Source organism: Heterodontus francisci, chromosome 2 (genome assembly GCF_036365525.1).
Source record: "Heterodontus francisci isolate sHetFra1 chromosome 2, sHetFra1.hap1, whole genome shotgun sequence".
Taxonomy (NCBI): Eukaryota; Metazoa; Chordata; class Chondrichthyes; order Heterodontiformes; family Heterodontidae; genus Heterodontus; species Heterodontus francisci.
In genome coordinates, this window is record NC_090372.1 from 189619738 (window position 1) to 189644468 (window position 24731).

The following is a 24731-nucleotide window of genomic DNA, read 5'->3' on the forward strand; positions in this document are numbered from 1 at the left end:
GAATGTCCAGGTCTTGTTGCGTATTGACATGGACTGCTTTAGCATCTGAGGAGTTGTGAATGGTACTGAAGATCACACAATCATCAACGAACATCCCCATTTTTGACCTTACAGTGAATGGCCAGAATTAGAAGCAGTGTATAATGAAGGTTTCTTTGTGAAGTAGTAGCACATGACTTTGAGAGTATTTTCTATTGTTTGCTTTGCCTCGTGCACATACGGTAACAACAAAAGTCTGCAATCACCAAATGGAGGGCAATATTTTTGCCCGTCTTTACGTTACTGTCTGCTATTTATTTTATTTATTTAGAGATACAGCACTGAAACAGGCCCTTCGGTCCACCAAGTCTGTGCCGACCAACAACCACCCATTTATACTAACCTTGCAGTAATCCCATATTCCCTACCACCTACCTACACTAGGGGCAATTTATAATGGCCAATTTAGCTATCAAACTGCAAGTCTTTGGCTGTGGGAGGAAACCGGAGCACCCGGCAAAAACCCACGCGGTAACGGGGAGAACTTGCAAACTCCGCACAGGCAGTACCCAGAATCGAACCCAGGTCCCTGGAGCTGTGATGCTAACCATTGTGCCACTGTTCAAGCCATCATCCACCGCCATTGTGTTCAAAGCAAAACTAGATGCCAGTTTTTGAACCAGAGCCCATAGACTTTACCTCTGTCACATCCTCATCCCATGCTTAGCCATATTATACAACTGTACAACTGTTAACAGATCAATTCCTTACATCACACTCTAATATTCCAGTTGCAGCTGAGAAGGATTCTAAGGAATGGTGGGGGGGGAGAGAGAAGCAAAGTTAAAGTTTCAGGTCAGTGACATTTCATCAGAAGTTTTTTTAAATTTTTGTTGTTGTTCATCCTTCCTAAATAATTGAAGAAAATTTACTTTTTTCAGTGCTTGTAAAAGAATACGGTTGTGATTTTTCTGTACATTCTGCAAAGATTGGGTGCAACACTAATTAAAGAATGTAGCTCGTTCCCTATAGTCATACCTTTCAATCTCATAAAGCAAAAACACTTTCACAGATCTCACCTTTCCTCTCAGATATTCCAACTATTCAGCTTATCTACTTTTTCCTTAATCGTTTTGATCATCTGCTGACCGTTGCATTCCCATGGCAACGGCAACATTGAAAGTTCCCTTTGAAAGTGTACTTTGCTGTGGCCAGATTTTATTATTGAAATACTTGTTTCTAATTTGTAAAAGAATTTAGGCGTACGTGCACATGTCCTTTACACAAAAGAATGGTGGATGGCTAAAACTTTTCATTAAGCAGCAACAATCCAACTTAAGGAAAGGTCTCTCTCATTACCTTTTGCTCTGTCTTGTGCCCTGAGCCAGGCACTGTTGTTGGTAGAGACATTCAGCTGGTGACGTTGAATTCATCCAACACAGGAAGCAATACTACTTGACTTTCCTGCATTGCATCATGGGTAGAATGATTGGCTCTGGCCAGTGTGTACTCTGCAGCTCCACTTTGTAGCATTCCAAAACAAACAATAAATGTTAAATACAAAAGCAAACTACTGAAGATGCTGTAAATCTGAAATAAAAGTTGCTCTAGCCATAGTCCCAAAGGAATCTCTTCCCATTATGGAAATAAACAGTTGTTGATGTATAGCATGAGGGTCACCACTTCTCAAGTGTGGGGCAAGGTGAGGAAACAGGCCTCCATGAAGAACTACAGCTAGCATGGTGATTGAACTGGTACCATTGGTTCTTTTCTGCATTACACTCAAGCTGTCTAGCCAGCTGAGCTAACCTACCCTCTGGAGTAATAATAGAAAATGCTGGAAACATGGTGCAGTTCAGGCAGCATCTATGGAGAGAGAAACACAGTCAACAACATCGACCCGGAAACATTGATTGTTTCTCCTGCCACAGATGCTATCTAGTGTTTCTGGCATTTTCTGTATTTGTTTTTAATAAAGTGAAGTGCTTTATTCATAGGCCATTTTTTGTTGTAAATTGAAAGTATTGCAGATTAAGAAGCAACGGCACCCCTACTGATAGAATAAGGCACTACATTCTGGCTCTGATGGTTGTATTTTTGCTTAAACTATTGAAAGATGCTGATTTTGTATCCGATTTTCTTTCATCTATTCAAACAAGCATAGGAATGTCGCAATAGAAGTAGGCCATTCTGTCTATTGTGCCTAGTCCACCATTCAATTAACTCATGGATGATCTGTATCTTACATCCATTTACCTGCCTTGGTTTTGTAGCACAATACTCTTTCCTAATAAAAGCCTATCACTCTCAGTTTTGCAATTTTCAGTTGACCCTCAGCCTCAATAGCTTTTCAGGGGAGAGAATTCCAGATTTGCACTAGCCTTTGTCTGAAGAAATGCTTCCTGCCATCGCCCCTCAACGGCCTAGCTCTCATAAAAGAAAATTGACAAGATTAGTAAATAAAGGAAAACTAAAAGGTTGGGAATCTTCGATAAATCAAGGAGATGCTGCAAATGCAAAGCAGGGTGACTCAGTATCTGAAAGAGGAGAAAATTGAGAAGGTTTTGGGTGGAATCCTTGATCAGACCTTAGTTTGCAGTATGATAAAAAAAAGATTAAATCTAAGTAATTAAAGTCTTGCATCCAGAACACTTCCGTGTGTCATGGGAAAATTTATATCACACTTAAAATTATCAGACTTGCAAAGTGTCTTTCATATCAGCAAAGTGTCTGTCGCGCTTGAAATACTGATCGACTTACATATCATATTCATAAAAAAGCAACAAATCACTGTTAATTGAACAATGCCAATTACCTTTAATATGACATTACAGGTTGGAAGGCTTCCAATAAAGATAGCAAGCAGGAAATATTCTTGAATAAAGAACTCGCAGCAGGATAAGGGTAACAAATAAAAAAGCAAATTTTCTCAGTATCCTGAAGATATAATCGTAAAAAGCAGGCTCTGAAATTTCTCCGGGACTCTGTCCGTCTCCCACTACTGAACCTTAGCTGGGGCCCAGCATATTAGTGGTAGCCTGAAAACCCAATAAGATGAGGTTTATAGGCATTCACAAGGGTACATGTGGGCCCAAAGTCCAAAATACTAGATAGGCCTTCTTAATGATAATGACATCTGTGGAATTTCGGAATCAAATTCTAAACTTCTTAAATACATTAAATTAATAATTCATCATAAAATTATTAAAGTTATGTTAGTAGATTATTCTTTGTGTTTGAAATTTCTGTAATATTTTCATCCAACAATCTTCTCCTTTCTTTAGGATCTAGGTCTTGAGTCTTATTTTATATTTGAGTGTGCATTGTTTATCCTGATGGTGAAGAGACTAAATTGTGGCCTACAAGTCTCAGAATGCACCTCCATAACTCTGTGCATGGCAATTTTGCATCATAAGTGCCAGAATCTACTAGGATCACTGTGCCCTTGACTCACTTGGACTGTAATTTCCAGAATGCAGTTTAAGGCTCCAACCTTCTGCTCAAACTGGGGAAGGGTAGAGCTTAATAACAGAAATTCATGCCAAGTACATACTAGCACAAATACCTCTTTAAGGTTTATAAGGGATATAGCATATGTAGAGGGGAAATAAAAAATACATCAGACTTTTATGATGGACAACATAGAATCATAGAAAGTTTATGGCACAGAAAGAGGCCACTTGGCCCATCGCATCTGTGCCAGCCAAAACACGATCCACCTATTCTAATCCCACCTTCCAGCATTTGGTCCGTAGCCCTGCAGCTTACGGCACTTGAAGTGCATATCCAGACTCCTTCTGAATGAGTTGAGGGTCTCTGCCTCAACTACCGTTTCAGGCAGTAAGTTCCAGGCCATCACCACCCTGTGGGTGAAAAAGTTTTTCCTCATCTCCCCTCTAATTTTTCTACCAATCACTTTAAATCTGTGCCCTCTCATCACTGACCTCTCTGCTAAAGCGAATAGACCCTTCACCTCCACTCTACCTAGGTCCCTCAAGATTTTGTACATTTCAATCAGATCTCCCTTCAGCTTTCTCTGTTCCAAGGAGAACAACCCCAGCCTATCCAATCTTGCCTCATAGCTGCAATTTTCCAGTCCTGGCAACATCCTCGTAAATCTCCTCTGTACCCTCTCTAGTGCAATTACATCCTTTCTGCAATGGGGTGACCAGAACGGCACACAGTACTCAAGTTGTGGACAAACCAATGAGTTATACAGTTTCAGCATAACCTCCCTGCTCGTGTATTCTATACCTCGGCTAATAAAGGAAAGGATTCCAGATGCCTTCTTAACCACCTTATCGGCCTGTCCTGCTACCTTCAGGGATCTATGGATATTTACTCCAAGGTCACTTATTTACTCTACACCTCTCGGTATTTTCCCATTAATTGTGTATTCCTTTGCCTTGATTGACCTCCCCAAGTGCATCACCTCACACTTCTCCAGGTTGAATTTCATTTGCCACTTTTCTGCCCATCTGACCAGACCATCAATATCTTCCTGCAGCCTACAACTATCCTCCTCGCTATCTACCACACAGTCAATCTTCGTGTCGTCCATAAACTTCTTGATCATGCCCCCTACATTTACATCCAAATTGTTAATATACACCACAAAAAGCAGGGGACCCAGTATTGAGCCCTGCGGAACACCATGGGAAACAGCTCTCCAGTCGCTAAAACAGCCGTCAACAATTACCCTTTGTTTCCTGCCACTGAACCAATTTTGTATCCACCTCACTGCATTTCCCTGGATCCCATGGGATTTTATTTTTTTAACCAGTCTGCCATGTGGAACCTTGTCAAAAGCCTTGCTAAAATCCATGTAGACAATATCAACTACACTACACTCATCTATCTTCCATGTTACTTCTTCAAAAAATTCAATCAAGTGGTCAAACAAGATCTTCCCTTAACAAATCCATGCTAATTATCTGTAATTATCCTGTGCCTTTCTAAGTGACAGTTTATCCTCTTAGAATAGATTCCAATAATTATTTGGTCTATCCTTCACTCCCTTTTTAAACAGAGGTACAATGTTAGCAATTCTCCAATCATCCAGCACCACACCTGTATACAGTGAGGATTGGAAAATGATGGTCTGCTATTTCCTCTCTTGCTTTTTTGAACAGCCGAGGGTACATTTCATCTGGCCCTGGTGATATATCAAATTTCAAGGATGCTAATCCCATTAATACTTGCTCTCTCCCTATGTTTAACACATCTAATACTTCACACTCTTCCTCCTTAACTATAGTATCTGCATCGTCCCCCTCTTTTGTGAAGACAGACGCAAAGTATTCATTAAGAACTATACCGATATCTTTCGCTCCTACATAAAGGTTACCTTTTTGGTCTTTTACAGGCCCTACTCTCTCCTTAGTTATCCTCCAACTCTTAATGTATTGATAAAACATCATTGGGTTCACCTTGATTTTGCCTCACCAATATTCTTTCATGCCCTCTCTTTGCTTTCCTAATTTCCTTTTTGATTTCACCCCTCCACTTTCTATACTCCTCTCAGCTTTCTGTAGTATTGAGATCTCGGTGTCGGACATAAGCTTTACTTTCCTGCCTTATCTTAACCTGTAGGGTCCTTGACATCTATGGTGCTCTAGATTTAGCTGCCTCACCTTTTTCTTTGTGGGAACATGTTTACCCTGAACCCCTTGAATCTCCCCTTTGAATGCCTGCCACTGTTCTGACCTGATTTACCTTCAAGTAGCTGTTTCCAGTCCATTTTCGCTAAATCACTCCTCAGTTAAGCAAAATTGGCCTTGCCCCAATTGAGAACTCTAACTCTTGTTCTATCTCTGTCCTTTTCCATAATTATGTTAAAACTGACTGAATTATGATCACTACCACCAAAATGCTCTCCCACTGCCACTCCTTCCACCTGCCCATCCTCATTTCCTAAAACTAAGTCTAAAACTGCGCCCTCTCGTGTTGGACTTGCTACATACTGGGCAAAAAAGTTCTCCTGAATGCATCTCAAGAATTCTGCTCCCTCAATTCCTGTCACACTAAAACTATCCCAGTTAATAGTGGGGTAATTAAAATCCCTGACTATTACTGCCCTATTGTTTTTGCACTTCTCAGAGATTTGTCTACATATCTGCACTTCTATCTCCCTCTGACTGTTTGAGGATCGATAGTACACTCCCAGCAGTGTGATTGCCCCTTTTTTGTTTCTTAGCTCAATCCATATAGCCTCATTTGATGAACCTTCCAATATATCATCCCCCCTCACAGCTGTAATAGTTTCCTTGACCAAAATTGCCACTCCCCCTCCTTTCTTATCCCCCTTCCTATCAGCCTGAAAGCCCTGTCACCAGGAACGTTGAGCTGCCATTCCTGTTCCTCCTTAAGCCATGTTTCTGTGATAGCTATGATATCATACTGCCACATGTCTATTTATTTATTTATTTATTTAGAGATACAGCACTGAAACAGGTCCTTCGGCCCACCGAGTCTGTGCCGACCAACAACCACCCATTTATACTAACCCTACAGTAATCCCATATTCCCTACCACCTACCTAAACTAGGGGTAATTTACAACAGCCAATTTACCTATCACCTGCAAGTCTTTGGCTGTGGGAGGAAACCGGAGGAAATCTGGCCAAAACGCACACGGTCACAGGGAGAACTTGCAAACTCCACACAGTACCCAGAATCGAACCGGGTCCCTGGAGCTGTGAGGCTGCGGTGCTAGCCACTGCGCCACTGTGCCACCCCACGTCTATCCGTGCCCTCCGCTCATCTGCTTTATTTGCTATACTCCTTGTATTGAAATAGATACCCTTGAGCACTGCCAAACTTTTTTTTTCTAACCCTCGTTTCCTCTGTCTTCCAGACTCATCCATTAATTTTCTGCCTTCCATTTTAATTTCTGATTTTGTCTCAACTGAGTCCACCCTCAGGTCCCCATCCCCCTGCCAAACTGGTTTAAACCCTCCCCAACAGCACTAGAAAACGTCCCGCAAGGAACTCAGTCCCGGCTTTGTTCAGGTGCACCCTGTCCGGCCTGTACAGGTCCCATCTCCCCCAGAGCCAGTCCCAATTTCTCAGGAATCTGAAGCCCCCCCTCCTGCACCATCTTTCCAGCCATGCATTCATCTGTCTTATCCTTCTATTTCTATACTCACTTGCACGTGGCACTGGGAGTAATCTGGAGATTACTAATTTTGAGGTCCTGTTTGCCAATTTCTTACCTAGCTCCCTAAATTCTGACTGCAAGACCAAATCCCTCTTTCTAGCTATGTCGTTGGCTGCAATGTGGACTATGACTGCTGGCTGTTCACCCTCCCCCTTCAGGATGCTCTGCAGCTGCTCAGTGACATCCTTGACCCTGTCACCAGGGTGGCAACACACCGTCCTGGATTCACGTCTGCATCCGCAGAAACGCCTGTCTGCTCCATTAACTATTGAATCACCTATCACTATGGCTCTTCCAGTCTTCCCTGTACCCCCCTGAGCAGCTGAGCCACCCGTGTTGCCATGGACTTGGCTCTGGCTACATTCCCCAGGTGAAGAATCATTTTCCTCAGTATTCAGAACTGAATACATGTTGGAGAGAGAGATGCACTCAGGGGTCTCCTGCACAACCTGCCTGATTCTTTTTGACTGTCTGGTCGCCCATTCCCTCTCTCCCTGCATACTCTTAAGCTGTGGGGTGATCACATCTATAAATGTACTTTCCTCATAGTTCTCATCCTCATGAATGTACCGCAGTGTCGCAGCTGCCGCTCAAGTTCCAAAACCTGGAGCTCAAGCTGCTTCTATTGATGACACTTCCTGTGCAAATGGTTCTCCAGGATACGGGAAGCATCTTGGACCTCCCACATAGCACAGGAGGTGCACTCTCGAGGTTGAAGCAACCCTGCCATTTCTTTATTTATTAGATGACCCTTTGCTACTGCTAAAAAAAATCCTTACCTCCAATACTACATACTACAACAGCTTAGAATTATTAATAAAACCTTACTAGTACAGATAAATCCTACCAAAAATCAATACAGTTCACTCGTTAAAATAAACCTTACTCAAAAAAAAACAGCTACTCACTTGTTCCTTATTATTAAGCTATTTACACACGCACCCTAACAGTAATGTGCTAACTCAGCTATTTAGAGTTATTCCCTAACAGCAGTTACTGACCAACCAATTACCTTTGCAGCTTTCCTGTGACGTCACTGTTCACATTGTTTTCGAACTCCAGTGTGCCTGGACTCCTCTCCGCTGCTCTCCCAGAAGGTAAGTGCATGACAGCAATTCACAAAGCAATTCCAGGATTTTCTATCTGTAAACTTCATGTTTTTTCCATAAAATCATAGAATGATGCAGCACAAAAGGAGGTCATTCAGCCCATCATGCGTGGGCCATCTCTTTAAAAGAACTACCCCACAACTCTGGCCTTTATGCATTTCCAATTGAAACTCAGTGAAAACATAAAAGATATCAAAGTATATAAATGAAGTATGTTGTATTAGAGTCGTGTCATTTACAGCACAGAAGGAGGCCATTCAGCCCATCCAGTCTATGCCGAGTATTCGCGGAATATGGAAAAAATAGGAGATACACAGAAGGAAAAGTTGACAGGGAGCATGGAGACTTACAGATAATGGTCAAGAAAAGATTCATTGACTAATAGAGAGCTTCAAAAGTGGAAACATTTGTGAAAGGTAACAGAGAGAGAAAGAGAAAACGGTAGGTAGAGAAAATGGATCACAATGCAGAAGACAGAAAGGCAAGCAGAAGGATATACTGCATGACAAGAAAACAGTTACAGGAAGACGAAGATATAGGCCAACATTTTATCTGCCCCAGGGAGCAGGCTGGAGGGCTGGAGGTGGGGCGGGGGGAGGGGGCAAGGGGCACGGGGGAAAGGGGGGTATAAAACGAGTGGGCGGTGGAAGATGCCGTTCCCGTCACCTATCCACCCCCATTGCTATTTACCAGTGGCAGAGGAGGTAACAAATGGCCCACTCTCCCACCCAGGCCAATTGAAGCCCTTAAATGGCCAATTAATTCCCCTTAAGGGCCTCCTCCCGCCGCCGCTGGTAAGATACGGGCACTTCAGCAACTGAGGAGACCACCCAGTAATACCTGGCGGTCTCCTGGCGGGCTGGGGCACCCTCCTGATTAGGCACCCTGTGCCCCACGGAGGCACCCCCCCGCAGCACGGTCACCCCCACTATAACTACCCACGCTGCCCGATAGTCCGTCACCCACCTTCCTTGCCGGGACCCAGCCAATTGTCCCTGGCGAGGCCCAATCCCCACTTACCTGTTCCCAGGCTGGCATCCATGCTGCTCTCGCTGGGTGCAGGTCTAGCAATGGCCATTGGTGTTGGTAGCGCTGCTGGGACTGAGGAGCTGCCAGCCCTCTGATTTGCCGGCAACTCTTGGAGGCAGAGCTTCCTGCCTCAGAGGGGCGGAAACCCCAATTGAGGTCAATAAAGGGCCTAGGCCACGCAAAATTGCTGCGTGACTTCCAGGTCGACGGAGGCGGGCTATCCCCCTATTTTGTAGCCAGTGGGCGGGTCCACAAAGTGGAAACATTTGTGAAAGGTAACAGCGAGAGAAAGAGAAAACGGTAGGTCGAGAAAATGGATCACAATGCAGAAGACAGAAAGGCAAGCAGAAGGATATACTGCATGACAAGAAAACAGTTACAGGAAGACGAAGATATAGGCCAGAATTTTATCCGCCCCAGGGAGCAGGCTGGAGGGCTGGAGGTGGGGCGGGGGTGGGGTGCGCAGGGGAAAGTGGGGTATAAAATCGAGTGGGCATTCGCCTGAATGCAAAATTTCCGCCCCAATCTCTAAAAATGTTGTCTGTATCCAATATCATGGGCAAATAATGTCTATTTACTCAGAAAAGAGCAAACAGTGATAATTTAAACAGCACACTACAGCAAACAGTCTTTTTACTTAAGAAAGAGAGTCCGTTTAAAAAGAGTATGATCTACAGCAAACAGAACTCATGACCATAACTATTGCAAAGTCTCCTGATAAATGCAGGGTTATTTCACGAGCAAACACAATGAATGGAGGTTAGTTACATAACCCTGTTGCGGCACTGTACCCAAGGAGTGTTTGGGGCCCTGGATAGCAGGAACAGAGGAGGTAAAAGGGCAGGTATTGCATCTTCTGCACTTGAATGGAAAGGTGCCATAGAAAAGCGGGAAGGCATTGGGGATGACTGAGGAGTGGACCAGAGGGATCAGTCCTTTCGGAATGCTGAAAGGGGAGGGAAGGAGAAGATGTGTTTGGTGGTGGCATTGTGCGGGAAGTGGCAGAAATGGCAGAGGATGAATACAGATGCCGGTTTGATAAGGTACTACATAAAAGGCTCGTTAACAAAATTGAGACTTTTGGAATAGGAGAGTCAGGGTTCAATTGGATAAAATATTGGCTTAAAGACAGAAAACAGTGAGTCACAGTAAATGGTTGTTTTTCAGACTGGAGGATGGCAGACAGTGGTGTTCCCCAAGAGTCAGTGCTGGGACCACTGCTTTTTCTGATGTATTTAAATGACTTGGATCTTGGAATACAGAGTAGAATCTCAAAATTTGCCAATGACACCAAACTTGGAGGAATGGTAAACAGTGAGGATGATATGAACCGCCTGCTACAGCACATAAATAGGCAGCAGATGGAATTTGATACAGGCAAGTGTTGGACAATGCATTTAGCAGAAGGAATAGGGAGAGGCAATATATACGTAGTGGCACAATTCTAAAGAGTGTGCAGGAACAGAGGGACCTGGGGGTTCATGGTTATTTTATTTAGAGATACAGCACTGAAACAGGCCCTTCGGTCCACTCAGTCTGTGCCGACCAACAACCACCCATTTATACTAATCCTACATTAATCCCAAATTCCCTACCACATCCCCACCATTCTCCTACCACCTACCTACACTAGGAGCAATTTACAATGGCCAATTTACCTATCAACCTGCAAGTCTTTGGCTGTGGGAGAAAACCAGAGGACCCAGCAGAAACCCACACAGTCACAGGGAGAACTTGCAAACTCCACAAAGGTAATGCCCAGAACTGAACCCAGGTCATTGGAGCTGTGAGGCGACAGTACTAACCACTGTGCCACCCCATGTGCTTTGATCTTTGAAGGTGACAGGACATATTGAGAGAGTGGTTAATAAAGTATATGGGATCTTGGGCTTCATTAACAGAGGCATTGAGTACAAGAGCAGAGAAGTTATGCTGAACCTTTATAAAGCTCTGGTTAGGCCCCAGCTGGAGTATTGTATCCAGTTCTGATAACCACACTTCAGGAAGGGGGTCCTTGAGAGGGTGCAGAGGATATTTACCGGAATGCTTCCAAGGATGGAGGATTTTAGTTGCAAGGTTAGGTTGGAAAAGCTGGATTTGTTCTCCTTAGAACAAAGGAGAGTGAAGGGAGATTTAATAGAAGTGTATGAGATTATGACAGGCTTAGATAGGTTAGACAAGGAAAAACTGTTCCCATTAACAAATACTACAAGGACTCGGGGACACAGATTGAATGTTTTGGGCAAGAGATGCAGCAGGAATATGAGGAAGAATTTTTTAAGCAGAGGATGGTAATGACCTGGAACTTACTGTCCTCAAGAGTGATGGAAGCAGAGACAGTCAATTACTTCAAAAGAAAATTGGATGGGCACTTGAAGGAAAAAAACTTGCAGGGTGACAGGGATAGGTGGGGTAGTGGGTCTGACTGGATAGCTCTGTGAAGTGCCAGCATGGACTTGATAGGCCGAATGGACTCCTCTGTGCCATAAATGACACTATGGGGGGAGTTTTATACTGGCAATGGGGTCTCAACAGCTAGAAAAACTAACACTGAAACCCCCGCGATGTCTCTTCTTTGGAAGGTCTGCCGAATTTTGTGCTAATCAGGCACTTAAATGGATAGCGGCGGGCTTTGCACAGGATCAAGGACCCCGTCACTGGAAGTCCTGCCTTTGCAGAGCTGCCAGCCAATCAGGTGCAGGTACACCTGCTAGAGCCCGCTGAGTGTTGCTGGAACCAAGCCGGGTTTGTGAGGGGGTTTAGTAGCAAGGGCAGGGGGGTGGCCTTCAGCGGGCCCCCCGTTCTTGATGCTGGTCCCTCGTTCAGATACTAAGTGCCTTTTAATGTGGGAAACACAACAAAACCCACCCCCCACCAGGGCCAGGAGGCAGCCCACATGGTTTAACATGCCGTGTTTCCTGTGCGACAACAGGGCTGCCCGTTGCATGGTTAATTGCGACCGCAGCAGGAAGAGTCCCTTAATTGGGGGATAATTGCCCAGTTAAGGGCCAAAATTGGCAGCGGTGGGTGGGGGGGGGGGGGGGGGGGGGATGAGCTGTTCACAAGCCTTGTCATCCCAGACTAAATTTTGGTGGAGACGGGAGCCCCCCAACATCATTCCACCCAATTTTATGCTCTCCTGGCCTCCAAACCAGCCACGAGGGAGAGCATAAAATTCCCCACTATGACTCTATGGTGGGGTGGAAGGTGAGGACATTGTTCTGGAAAGGAGGGGAATGGGTGAGAGCAGAAGTGAAATAGATCCTTTATGGGTCAGGGCCCTGTCAACCACAATGGGAGGAATCCTTGGTTGAGGAAAAACAAAGACATATCGGAACCACAAGTCCGAACAGATGCGAACTGGGAGAATAGAATCGAGTCCTTGCAGGAAGTGGGGTTTGAGGAAGTGCAGTCCAGGTTGCTGTGGGTGTCTGTGGGCTTATAGTAAATATTAGTTGAGAGCCTATCACCAGAAATACAGACAGAGAAGTCGAGGAAGAAAAGGGAAGAGTTGAAAATGGACCATGTGCAGGTCAGAGAAGGGTGGAAATTGGAAACAAAGTCAATGAAATTTTCCAGTTCAGGGTGAAAGCAGGAAGTGGCACTGATACAATCATCAAAGTAAGGCAAGAAGAGGTGAGGGAGGGGTCCTGAGTCAGACTGGAACAAGGAATGTTCCACATATCCCACTAAAGGGACCTATGTCGGTACCCATAGCAACAGCTTTTATTTGAAAGAAGTGAGTGGTGTTGAAGGAGAATGAAAGCAAAATACTGCGGATGCTGGAACTCTGAAATGAGAACAGAAAGTGCTGGAAATATTCAGCAGGTCTGGCAGCATCTGTGGAGAGAGGAACAGATGTGGAATCTGGTGGAGTGGAAAGTGAGGACAAGGGGAACCCTGTCGCAGTTCTGGGAGGGAGGGGAAGGGGTGACAGCAGAAGTGCGGGAAATAGGTGGGACACGGTCGAGGGCCCTGTCAACCACAGTGCGGGGGAATCCTCGGTTAAGGAAGAAGGAAGACATATCAGAGGCGTGTTGTGGAAGGTTGTATCATCGGAATAGATGTGTCGGAGAATGTTACATTTCTAACTTTTGCTAGTTCTGCTGAAGGATTGCAGACCTGAAGCATTAACTCTATTTCTCTCTCCACAGATGCTGCCAGACCTGCTGAGTTGAAGGAGAAGTTGTTCAATGTGAGAACAAATTCAGCCAGGCAGAGGAGGGTGATGGTGGATGGGGACTGGTAGTGCCTCCATTCAAGGAAGAAGTGGAGAGTTCTAAAGCCATCCTGGTGGGGGATGGAGGTGTAGAAGGATTGGACGCCCATGGTGAAGCGGAGGTGGTTAGGGCCAGGAAACTGGAAACTGTTGAAGTGATGGGGGGCATCGGAAGAGTCACTGATGTAGGTGGGAAGAGACTGGACAAAGGGCCTAAAAATAGAGTTGAGATAGAAAGAATTCAGTTCAGTGGGGCAGGAACAGGCTGCAACAGTGCGTCTACCAGGGCAGTCTTGTTTGTGGATTTTTGAAAGGAGGTAGAAGTGGGCTGTATGGGGTTGGGGAACTATGAGGTTGGAGGCCGTGGAGGGAAGTTCTCCAGAAGAGATGAGGTCAGTGACAGTCCTGGAGACAGTGGCTTGTTGTTCAGTGATGGGGTCATGGTCTGGGGGAAGTAGGAGAAAGTGTCTGAGGGTTGATGTTCAGACACTGCAGGTTTAGAGGTCAGTGCTCCAGACAACAACAGCACCGCTGTTGTCAGCAAGTTTGATGATGATGTTAGGGTTGCACCTGGGAGAATGGAATTCAGCAAATTCAGAGGGAGGCACGTTAGAGTGAGTGAGGGAAGCAGAGAAATTGAGATGGCTGATGTCACGCCAGCAGTTCTCAATGAAAAGGTCGAGGGAGGGTCACATGCCAGAGGGAGGGGTACAGGTAGAGGGAGAATATTGGAGATGAGTAAAAGGGTCTACTGAGCGGGGGGGAAGACTCCTGTCCAAAGAAGTGGGTGCGAAGGCGGAGGCAATGGAAGAGCTCAGTGTAATGCCGAGCTCGAAATTCATTGAGCTGGGGGTGTAATGGGATGAAGCTGAGTCCTTTGCTGAGGACAGATCGAAGGTCAGAGGGTATGAATTAAGAGCAGGAGTAGGCCACTTTGCCCTTTGAGCCTGCTCCGCCATTCAATAAGATCATGGCTGATCTGATTGGAACCTCAACTCCACATTCTCGCCTACCCTCGATAACTTTTTACTCCCTTGCTTATCAAAAATCTATCTACCTCTGCCTTAAAAATATTCAAAGACTCTGCTTCCACTGCCTTATGAGGAAGAGAATTCCAAAGCCTCATGGCCCCCTGAGAGAAAAAAATGTCTCCTCATTTCTGTTTTAAATGGGCGACCCCTTATTTTTAAACAGTGACCCCCAGTTCTAGAATCGTGAATACACGGTAAGTGGTGAGATTCAAAGAGATAGGGTCAGATGGAAGTGAAGGGAAAGAAGGATCCAGAGGAGTGTTGGTACCCATGAATTGCTGAAGCTTGTGATCCTTCACATCTGAAAGGAAGATAAAAGTTTTTGTTAAAACATTGAATGAGGAGAATGATGAAATGAAACTGCAGACCAGGACAGCTTTGAGATAGAGTGAGTCAGTGCTGCTTAAGAGAGGTTGAGAGTGTGCATGTGGTGATGCATGGCGTTGAGAGTGGATCTTAGAATGCAGCACGAACAATGGTTCAAGGAATGTTAAATGTCGAGGAAATATCTGTAATTGTGGATAGATCCAAAACATGAAGGGTGGAATTTCATTTGGAATCCGTGTGGAATAAGTTGGAGCCGAAGATGGTTGCTGAGGAAGGAGATGTGGTGCCGTTATTGTCTGGCATACCGACCTCTACCTGGCAGAGGCTGAGTACCAACTTGCTGACACTTCCTCTGACCTCCCCCTGACAATGACCCCCACTACCAAACATCAAACCATTTTATCCAGGACTGCCACTGACCTCATCTCCTCTGGAGATCTTCCTTCCACTCCTCAGTCATCCACAATGCCTTCCCCCTTTCTACAGTACCTTTCCACGCAAGTGCAGGAGATTTTTTTTATTCTTTCAGGGATGTGGGTGTCGCTATCTAGACCAGCATTTATTGCCAATCCCTAATTGCCCTGGAGAAGGTGGTGGTGAGCTGCTTTCTTGAACCGCTGCAGTCATGGGGTTTAGGTACACCCATAGTGCTGTTGGGAAGGGAGTTCCAGGATATTGACCCAGCGACAGTGAAGGAACGGCGATATAATTCCAAGTCAGGATGGTGTGTGGCTTGGAGGGGAAGTTGCAGGTGATGATGTTCCTATGCATTTGCTGCCCTTGTACATCTAGGTGGTAGAGATCGCGGATTTGGAAGATGCTGTCGAAGGAGCCTTGGTAAGTTGTTGCAGTGCATCTCGTATATGGTACACACTGCTGCCACAATGCGTCAGTGGTGGATGGACTGAATGTTGAAGGTGGTGGATGGGGTGCCAATCAAGTGGGCTGCTTTGTCCTGGATGTTGTTCGAGCTTCTTGAGTATTGTTGGAGCTGCACTCATCCAAGCAAGTGGAGAGTATTCCAACACACTCCTGACTTGTGCCTTGTAGATGATGGACAGGCATTGGGGAAACAGGAGGCGAGTTACTCACCACAGAATTCCCAGCCTCTGACCTGCTCTTGTAGCCACAGCATTTATGTGTCTGGTCCAGTTCAGCTTCTGGTCAATAGTGACCCCCAGAATGTTGACAGTGGGGGATTCAGCGATGGTACTGGCATTGAACATCAAAGGAAGATAGTTAGATTCTCTCTTGTTTGAGATGGTCATTGCCTGGCACTTGTGTGGCATGACGAGATGCAACCCCTGCCCTTTTACCTCCTCCCTTCTCAACGTCCAGGGCTGCAAACACTCCTTCCAAGGGAAACAGTGATTTACTTGTCCTCCTTTCAATTTAGTATCCTGTATTCGCTGCTCGCAATATGGTCTCCTCTACATTGTGGTGCAGACACAATGGGCTGAATGACCTCCTTCTGTGCCGTAATTGTTCTATGGTTCTACACTGGGGAGACTAAACGCAGATTGGGTGATCGTTTTGCGGAACACCTCCATCCAGTTCACAAATGCGACCCCGAGTTTCCTGTCACTTGTCATTTTAATTCTCCACCTTTCTCCCACTCTGACCTTTCGGTCCTTGGCCTTCAGCTGTGCAATGAAGTTCAATACAAGCTCAAGGAACAGCACCTCATCTTTCAACCGGGCACTTTACAGTCTTCCAGACTCAACACTGAGTTCAGCAATTTTAGTTCGTAACCTCTAGCCCCATTTTTTTCCTTTTCTCTTGTGTTTTTTGCTAGTTCCCCACCCCTTGTTTCTTTCCCAATCCCTTTTCTTTGTGTTCGAACAGCTGCTATACAGCCCTCTACACCTCATCCAGACACATCTTTTATGTCCTTACTTGGCTTTGTACCATGAAACCTTTTGTCATTTAATCTCTCTTGCCCTCCACTCTAACACAGACTTCCCCCTTTGTTCTTCTCCCCTGTCCCCCTTTCACTTGCTTAAAACCTATTATGTTTCTAACTTTTGCCAGTTCTGATGAAAGGTCATAGACCTGAAACGTTAGCTCTGCTTTTCTCTCCACAGATCAGGTCAGGCCTGTGTGAGTATTTCCAGCATTTTCTGTTGTGTAAAGGTTTTACTTACTTTACCTTGTGAAACCAGTTAACAATATTCTGTTCTATTGCCTGCTATTTTCATTCAGTGACCACTATTGTTCATTGATGACAACTAGCAGACAATTGCAAAACCTATTTTCTGGCATGTAATGTCTAATAACATACATTATATAGATAGACGAAAGCTCTAATAGAATATACACTCAAAATCTTCAACTACTCGGAGGATTAGTGTCCTGGTGTAGCACACTGCTCAAATGCATTCATATAACTTTCATTGTGAGTTATTTTAATAGAGTCATATCTTTCACTCATGTGGAAGCACTGATTAGAGAAAACTGAGTTCGCTGTGCATTGGGCATGCTGACCTCTTTAATTCTGTGATCAGCATTATGCCAACAGTTGTAGGTTTGTTTGGTATGCACCATCTTAGTTAGTCTAGCTTAGAGACAATCTGTAGTCTAGAGTAGTTAGAACATTAATATTTATTATAGAATAACTCTGTACATCTTCACACTAGTCTGTGTGACTCCTCCAAAGCCTCGCTGCATCTAGCTTCAAGTCTCTCTCACATGTGCTCTCTTACATCATCACAGTAGGAGGTATAATTTAAACTCTCTTAAGATTAACCATTTCAGACCCTTATCTACATCTTCCCTAAATCTTTACCCCGATATATATTTACATACATTTTTATTTACATACTACTCCATCTCCCCCCATGTCTCTGACTTCATAGATTTAATCTATCAGGAGGCTTCAGAACTCTCTCTGATCTTCTTGTCGTCAGATGTGGAAGATTGATAGTCTTTCTCTGAACTCTTGTTTCTTGTCTTGGACAGCCTTCATTGAGGTTTGTAGTATCCTGAGCTTTCTAAATTTCAGGTTCAACATCTGATTCATCCAAATGTATGACCGATTGATGTCTTTGATGTAAAGGAAAAAGATTCCTTCTGTTTCTTGGTATAGCACCTTCTGAAGTTCTCAGTAAATAAGATCACTGTTGATTCTTCTCTCTCTGGAGAATTACTCCTTCTCTGTTTTGGTCTCATACCCATACATTTTGCCCTCTGACAACGTCGGCAGTTTCCTGGTACAGTATTTCCCATTATAATCATAGACTTGTTTCTTCCGGTAAGACTTTTCTCTGTCTTGAACGCTCTGATAATCCTGGATTTGTATCCCTGGAAGTAGTTTCTTAGGTAAAATTAGAAGTTGCATCCTAAGTTTTCTTCCCATTAGCAGTTCAAGTGGTGCCAATCTGCATAACAATGGAGTAGTTCTGTAGTTCAGAGTGATGATTGGAATTCTTGATTTTGCTCTGGCAGTGCTTTAATAGTTCTGACTACTCGCTCAGCTTCTCCATTAGATTGTGAATACCTAGGGGAACTTGTTATATGCACAAATCCACTGATCTGCGCAAAGTTTTTGAAGTAATCATTTGCAACTTGTGGTCCATTAAGGACACTATCTGATCGGGTAAACCATGTGCTGCAAAGATTTCTTGTAACACTTGAATGACTGCTTCAGTTGTTGTTGTGTACATACATTTAACGTTGATCCACCTTGAAAAGTAATCTATTACAATTAGACAGGATTTTCCATCAAAGATGAATGGATCCATTCCCAAATATTCCCACAGACTGACTGAGAATTGGGTCGAGATAAGAAGTTCTCTCTGATTCTGTTTGTGAATTGCACATATGTGACAATTTGAAATTATTTCTTCTATATCCTTTGATACTCTTAGCCACCACACGGACACTGGAGCCCGTGCTCTACATTTAGTTATACCCATATGACCCTGGTATATTTTCTCTAAGGTATCTACCCAGAGCGACTCTGGAATCACCAGTCTCAACATATACCAGCAAATTCTCCACTATAGTGAAGTGTCTTCTGTGTTCGAAGAAGAATTTCATCCTCTTACCACTAGGACTCTGCGGTAAACCTTGTTTGCAATATTGGTGGACATAGATGCATTGTTCATCTTGCAGCTGCGCCCGATGAATGTGATGCCATTTATTTGAACTTGCCGGCCAGTGTGATGCAATGACCTATGAATATGACTCAATTCCATTACTAAAGTTAACATCCTCTGTAGTAGGATGGTCAACCATTGCTCTGGACAATGCATCTGCTGTTGTTTGTTGCTTGCCCTAGATGCATACTGTTTCATATGTCAACCTCATTAGCCTCAGCTGGAATCTCTGGCTCTGCAAAGGCATCTTAGCAAGTTCCTTTTCATCAAGTAAGGAAACTAGGGGTTTGTGGTGTGTCTTTATAACAACCTTTGATACTATAATACAGTTCAAAAAATTCTCACAAGACCAGGTGACTGTGAAAGCTTCTTTCTCTATCACGGTGTATCTCATCTCAGTGTCAGACAATGATCGTGATGCATAACAGACAGGACTTCGAATTCTGTCTGGTTGTTCTTGGAAAAGGACTGCCCCTATCCCTGTAGACGAGATGTCAGCTGCAATTGTTGTTGGATATGAAGGGTTACCATGATCTAAGACATCTGACAAAATCAGCATCTCTTTGATCCTTTGAAATGCTTGTTGATGATGAGTATCCTAGCACCATACTTGATCGTTCCTTAACAGTTGTCATAAAGGTTCAGTAACTTGTGCTAAATTAGGTAGGAATCTGATTGACCATGAAACCATTGATGACTGTGGACAGAAGTAGGACGTGGAAATTCAATAATAGCTCTCGTCTTTTGCGGGTCTGCCATTATGCTACTACTGCTGACAATGTGTCCTAAAAAACGAATGGATGTTTTTGAAAACTCTCATTTCTCATTGAGTGTTAGGTCTTCATCCTTCAGACGATTCAAAACCTGCCTAACTCTTAAGTTATGTTCTCCAATGGACTCTCCATGAGCTAAGGTGTCGTCCATATGGCATATTACACCTTCAAGGCCATGTAGAATATTCAACATATTTCTTAGGAATATTTCTGGTGTTGACGTGATACCGAATGGTAGACAGTTAAAATAAAATCTTCCAGTGTAATGAGGTTGTTAATAACCTTGACTTCTTATCCAATGGAACTTGCCAAAAGCCACGATTTGCATCAAGCTTCGTGAACACCGAACTTTTGGATACCTTTGCCAAATTTTCATCCACTGAGGACATAGGATGGACTTCTCATGCCACAGCCTGATTAAGTTATGTCTACACAAATGTGAACATGGTCGTTAGATTTAGGAACTGGAGCCATTCTCGAACATCACTCTGTAGGTTCAGTAAGAGGAGAAATGACTCCCATCCTGATCATGTCTTCTAGTTGATGTTGGACTTGCTTCATTAATGGGTGTAGAATCTTCCTAGGCTTGAAAAGACATACTGGTTTAGCATCTTTCTGCAATGAAATACTATATCTGGTCTTCAGTCTACCTAGACTAGTAAACAATTTTGGGAATTCCTCTTGGAAGTGACTCCCGGATTCCTGTTGCTTAACGTCTTCTACTTTATAAGATGAAGGTCAATACAAGTTCTTCTACTTGAGAGAAAATTCCTGGTTCTTTAGAACATACAATGTTTCTAATATCTGCTTTCCCTTGTACTGGAGTATTTCCTGTAGCTTCCTCTTTACTTCCAGTTCAACCCCTCCTGGGCCATGTAACTGAGTTTCTGTTGGTTGCAGAAAATGTGTTGATAAGATCATTACACTTGCTTCAGTGTCGAGTTTATAATTAGTGATATGTCCGTTGACATATGAATCTGCAGACCAAAATGTTTGATTCGGATCATTGATCTCACCGAGAAAGTGTTTTCGTTGCTCTTCTGAAGGATGTTAACTTGGTTAACCACTCTATTCTTGAATTTTTTTTTTCTTTTACATTTGTGGGAGTAGATATATTAGTTTGGCATGTTTTATCAAAATGCTCCATTTTCTTACAGTGGAAGCATTCTGCTTTGTTTGCAGCACACTGTTCGCGCCTGTGGATACTTTTGGTACCACATTGCTGGCAGGGTTTAATGGCATCTTTTGTTTCTCCCCAACCCCACCACCGCCCCCCCTCCCTCCCCAAAACAGTGTATCTTTTTTCTGGCGCCTCTTTCACAGCCCTGTACGGTTGCTGAACCAAGGTCTTTCTTCACCTCTCAGGATTGCTCTCTTCTTCTTCCAGACCTCCTTGTCTGACCAGCTGAATAGCTTTGTCCAGGGTGAGGTCTTCTTTAGACTGTGTTACAACCAAGAAGGAAAGGTATCTAGGGGTCTCTTTCAGCCTTCATCTGGTCTTACTGTAACAGGATTTTATTTAAACACACCGTGTTTTGAGCTCCTCCTTGGTGAATCCTTGTTCACCACTTTCCAATTATAAGGCAAAGAAATGAGCTCAAACAGGCTTTCTTAGGTTTAAAGAAGAAAAGTGACATTTATTAAAACTTAAACTTAAACTCTAATTCGGTTAACGCCTATGGATGTACGCTGCACCCCACGCTAGAATGCATATGTGATATGCACATGTAAATAGAGAAAGAAAAAAGCAGAAGAAAAATAAAGTAGAGAGATTTGAAGCAACCTCTGAAGAGGGGTTTTTGTTATTGTGCTTCGAGCATGCTGGGAGGTAGTCATTGTTTGGAGGTAGATCTTGCTTTTCGTTGGGGCCCAGCATTCTTCTTAAACCTTGTTCACCATAGCAGACTTTTCTCTCTTGGGGTTCAAATGTCTTCAATGGTTTCTGAAGATGGTGAGAGAGATGAGAACAGACAGGAGAGAGGTCTTTTCCAGTCCAGGAGCAAATAGCTTTCTCAGTTCAAATTCTCTGTGGCAAGTTCAAATTAAAAAAACTCAGGTTGTCCAGCAGGTTAGTCATGTGACTAGGGGGTGTGACACCATTTGTGTATTCAGCCATCTTAGCAGTCAACCTGGCATGCGAGCTCCTCCACCCTCAACGTCCGGTAATCAAAAGTCTATTGTGGATTGAATGTGTCAGGAAATGGTCTTTTGTCCCTTTTAAATACTGTCTGTAAATATGAAAATATCTTTCCAGTCAAGGGTCTGTTTTCTTTAAGCAAGTTCTTTCTTTATTCCAGTAACAGTTTAAAAATTAATGTTCATGTGGCGAAATTAATGTGCCTCATTCTTGACAGGTGGGAGATTGCATGACAACTGCAATAAATCTGATAGGGATTCATCAGCAAAACCTGCTACAATGTGGTCTCTTATTGATTCTGCTTTAAGAAAGCCTGTATACGTCATTGATGAAAGCATCAACTGTTTCACCTAGTTTCTGGATCTTTCCTTTGAATCTTGCTCTTTCTAAAATCTTATTGCTCCACAAGTTGAAATAAGAACCAAAAGCTTTTAAAACATCTTCAAATTTGGCAGATGCCTCATTAATACCTTGTCTTGCAATAACATCATCTGCTATAGCCCAATAGAATATAATAAAGTGTTAACTTGTTCATCTTTAGACTGGCTGTCCAATGTGGAAGCAATTCTGTATCTCAGAAACCTTTTTCACCAGAGAAAGCAATTATGGGTTTGATTTGGTCCTTCCATGTGTCCAAATCTCTCTGGAATTGAGAAAATAAGCTCCATTGCTTCAATTTGTTTACTTTCACTTTTGTGTTCTTCCTTCCAGTATTGGAAGTTTCCCAAGCTTTTTCGGCTCCACGCTGATTCTTGCTATGGCCAATGTTTCTGCCTTTAAAATCTTGCCGTTAGACTAAGGATTACTTCCCTCCTTATATTAAACTCTATTTTATAGTATTACTGCTATACTCCTTTTAACTCTCTTCTTGTAGAGAATCAAGTATTTGCAGCTTCATTGCTTGCTTTTCTTTTGCTCTGGATGCCACATGTAATGGCATTGACCTTGGATCAGCCCTCACCAAGGACTTCCCCAGTGCTGCTTGCCTAATGCCGTCAGGGATGGATTTTTTTTTACCCTCTTTCAGGGTTGCTCACCAGATCCTCGAACTTTGCTTGGTTCTCTGACTCGAAGCCTGCGCTTGCTTTTGATCGATTTTCTACCACCGATACCCCGACTCTCTGTGTCTGGAGCTCTGGAGCTTTTCTACAGCCTTTTCTCGGGTTCTGCAGTTTTGGCACTTTTATCAGGTCAGCCCTCTTTAAATTTTTTCAAATTCTTCTTCTGGGTGTAGCATGGTACGAACCCCCATTGATCTCAATCTCACCACTGATCACCATATTGTATATTTGTTCAATATGTGCCACCTTTGTTAGTCTAGCTTACAGAGATTCTGTGGTCCGGAGTAGTTAGAACATTAATATATATTATAGTATAACTCTGTACATCTTCACACTAGTCTGAGTGACTCCTCCAAAGCTGCACTGCATCTAGCTTCAAGTCTCTCTCACATGTGATCTCTTACATCATCATGGTAGGAAGTACTCTTTACACTCTCTCAAGATTAACCCTTGCAGAACTTTATACTAAACCAATGAAGACTGCTGAAGGGGATGGAGTCTCGGCAAGTTCTCCTTAACATAAACAGTCTGTGCTGAACAATTAACAAAGGACTTTCTTATGTTTTTGCCCTTATTTTCTGCTCCTTTTAAGTTGCATTCAGTTAATTTCTCATACTTTTGCTCTTGTTCTTTCTCTATGCTCTTTGACCTGTATACCTCCTATTCTTACTGTATGCAATAAGCAGAAAATTAAACAACGTCCATTTTTATAGCGCCTTTAATGTAGTACAAGGAACCAAGGTACTTATACCAGTTAATATGGAAAGAAACAATTAATGCAATGTGTTTTGTTGTACTCACTGGGCTAAATTTTATTGGCAGCAGTCATACTTGATGGGAGCACCAATCAGGGCATGGAAGTCAAGGCACTCATGATTTTTCAGTTATTCATTTCAATAGCTACAAAACTAGATGTGTTCTGAGTTAGATGTGCTGGCCTCTCCATTTGATCCTCTGATCGGTGTTCTGCCAAGCAAAGCTCCCACCAGGCATGGTGTCTCAGAAAATGTAGCATATTATTATACAAAATTAACCAATGGCAGATGATCTTAAAAAGATTCTGCAGGGTGTCTTACAATCACAATGTACCAGATGTATCATGTTCTGACACTGATTTAGTGCTTTGCACACCCTGTACTATAAATCTAGGTATAAAGCTGCTGTTCCATCAGAGAGCAGGCACTAAGCTGTAATTATTAACTGCATGGTGTTTTTACTCAGCAAGCAACAGCTTCCTCTTGCATTTACTCAAACTGACATTTTATGTGAAAATCACTTGCTGCAAGAAGCTTTTACTTTTTAATTTACTTCCATGCTTTACACAAAACCATTTCATTACAAGTATTAATGATACTTCACCGTTAAACTACTTAACGTCAGTTCTGGAAATTTTTGAATGCTTCTTCACCAAATGATGCTTTATTAGCCATGGCTCAGTTGGTGTGCCAGCTGTAATTCAGTTAGCAGCAGTCTTACCTCTGAGACAGAAGGTTCTGGGTTCAGCTCCTATTTCAATACAAAGCAGACACTCTAGTGCAGTTGTGAGGGAGTGCTGCATTGTCAGAAATGCTGTCTTTTTGTCTCAGTTGTTAAACCAAGGTCCCATCTGCTCTCTCAGGGGGATGTAAAAGATCCCATGGCACTATTTCAAATAAGAGCAGGGGAGTTAGCCCCAGTATCCTGGCCAATATTTATCTCTCAATGACCATCGCAAAAGAAAACTGATTTTCTGGTCATTATCATATTGCTGTTTGTGGGAGCTTGCTGTGCACAAATTGGCTGCCGCGTTTCCTACGTTACAACAGTGTCTA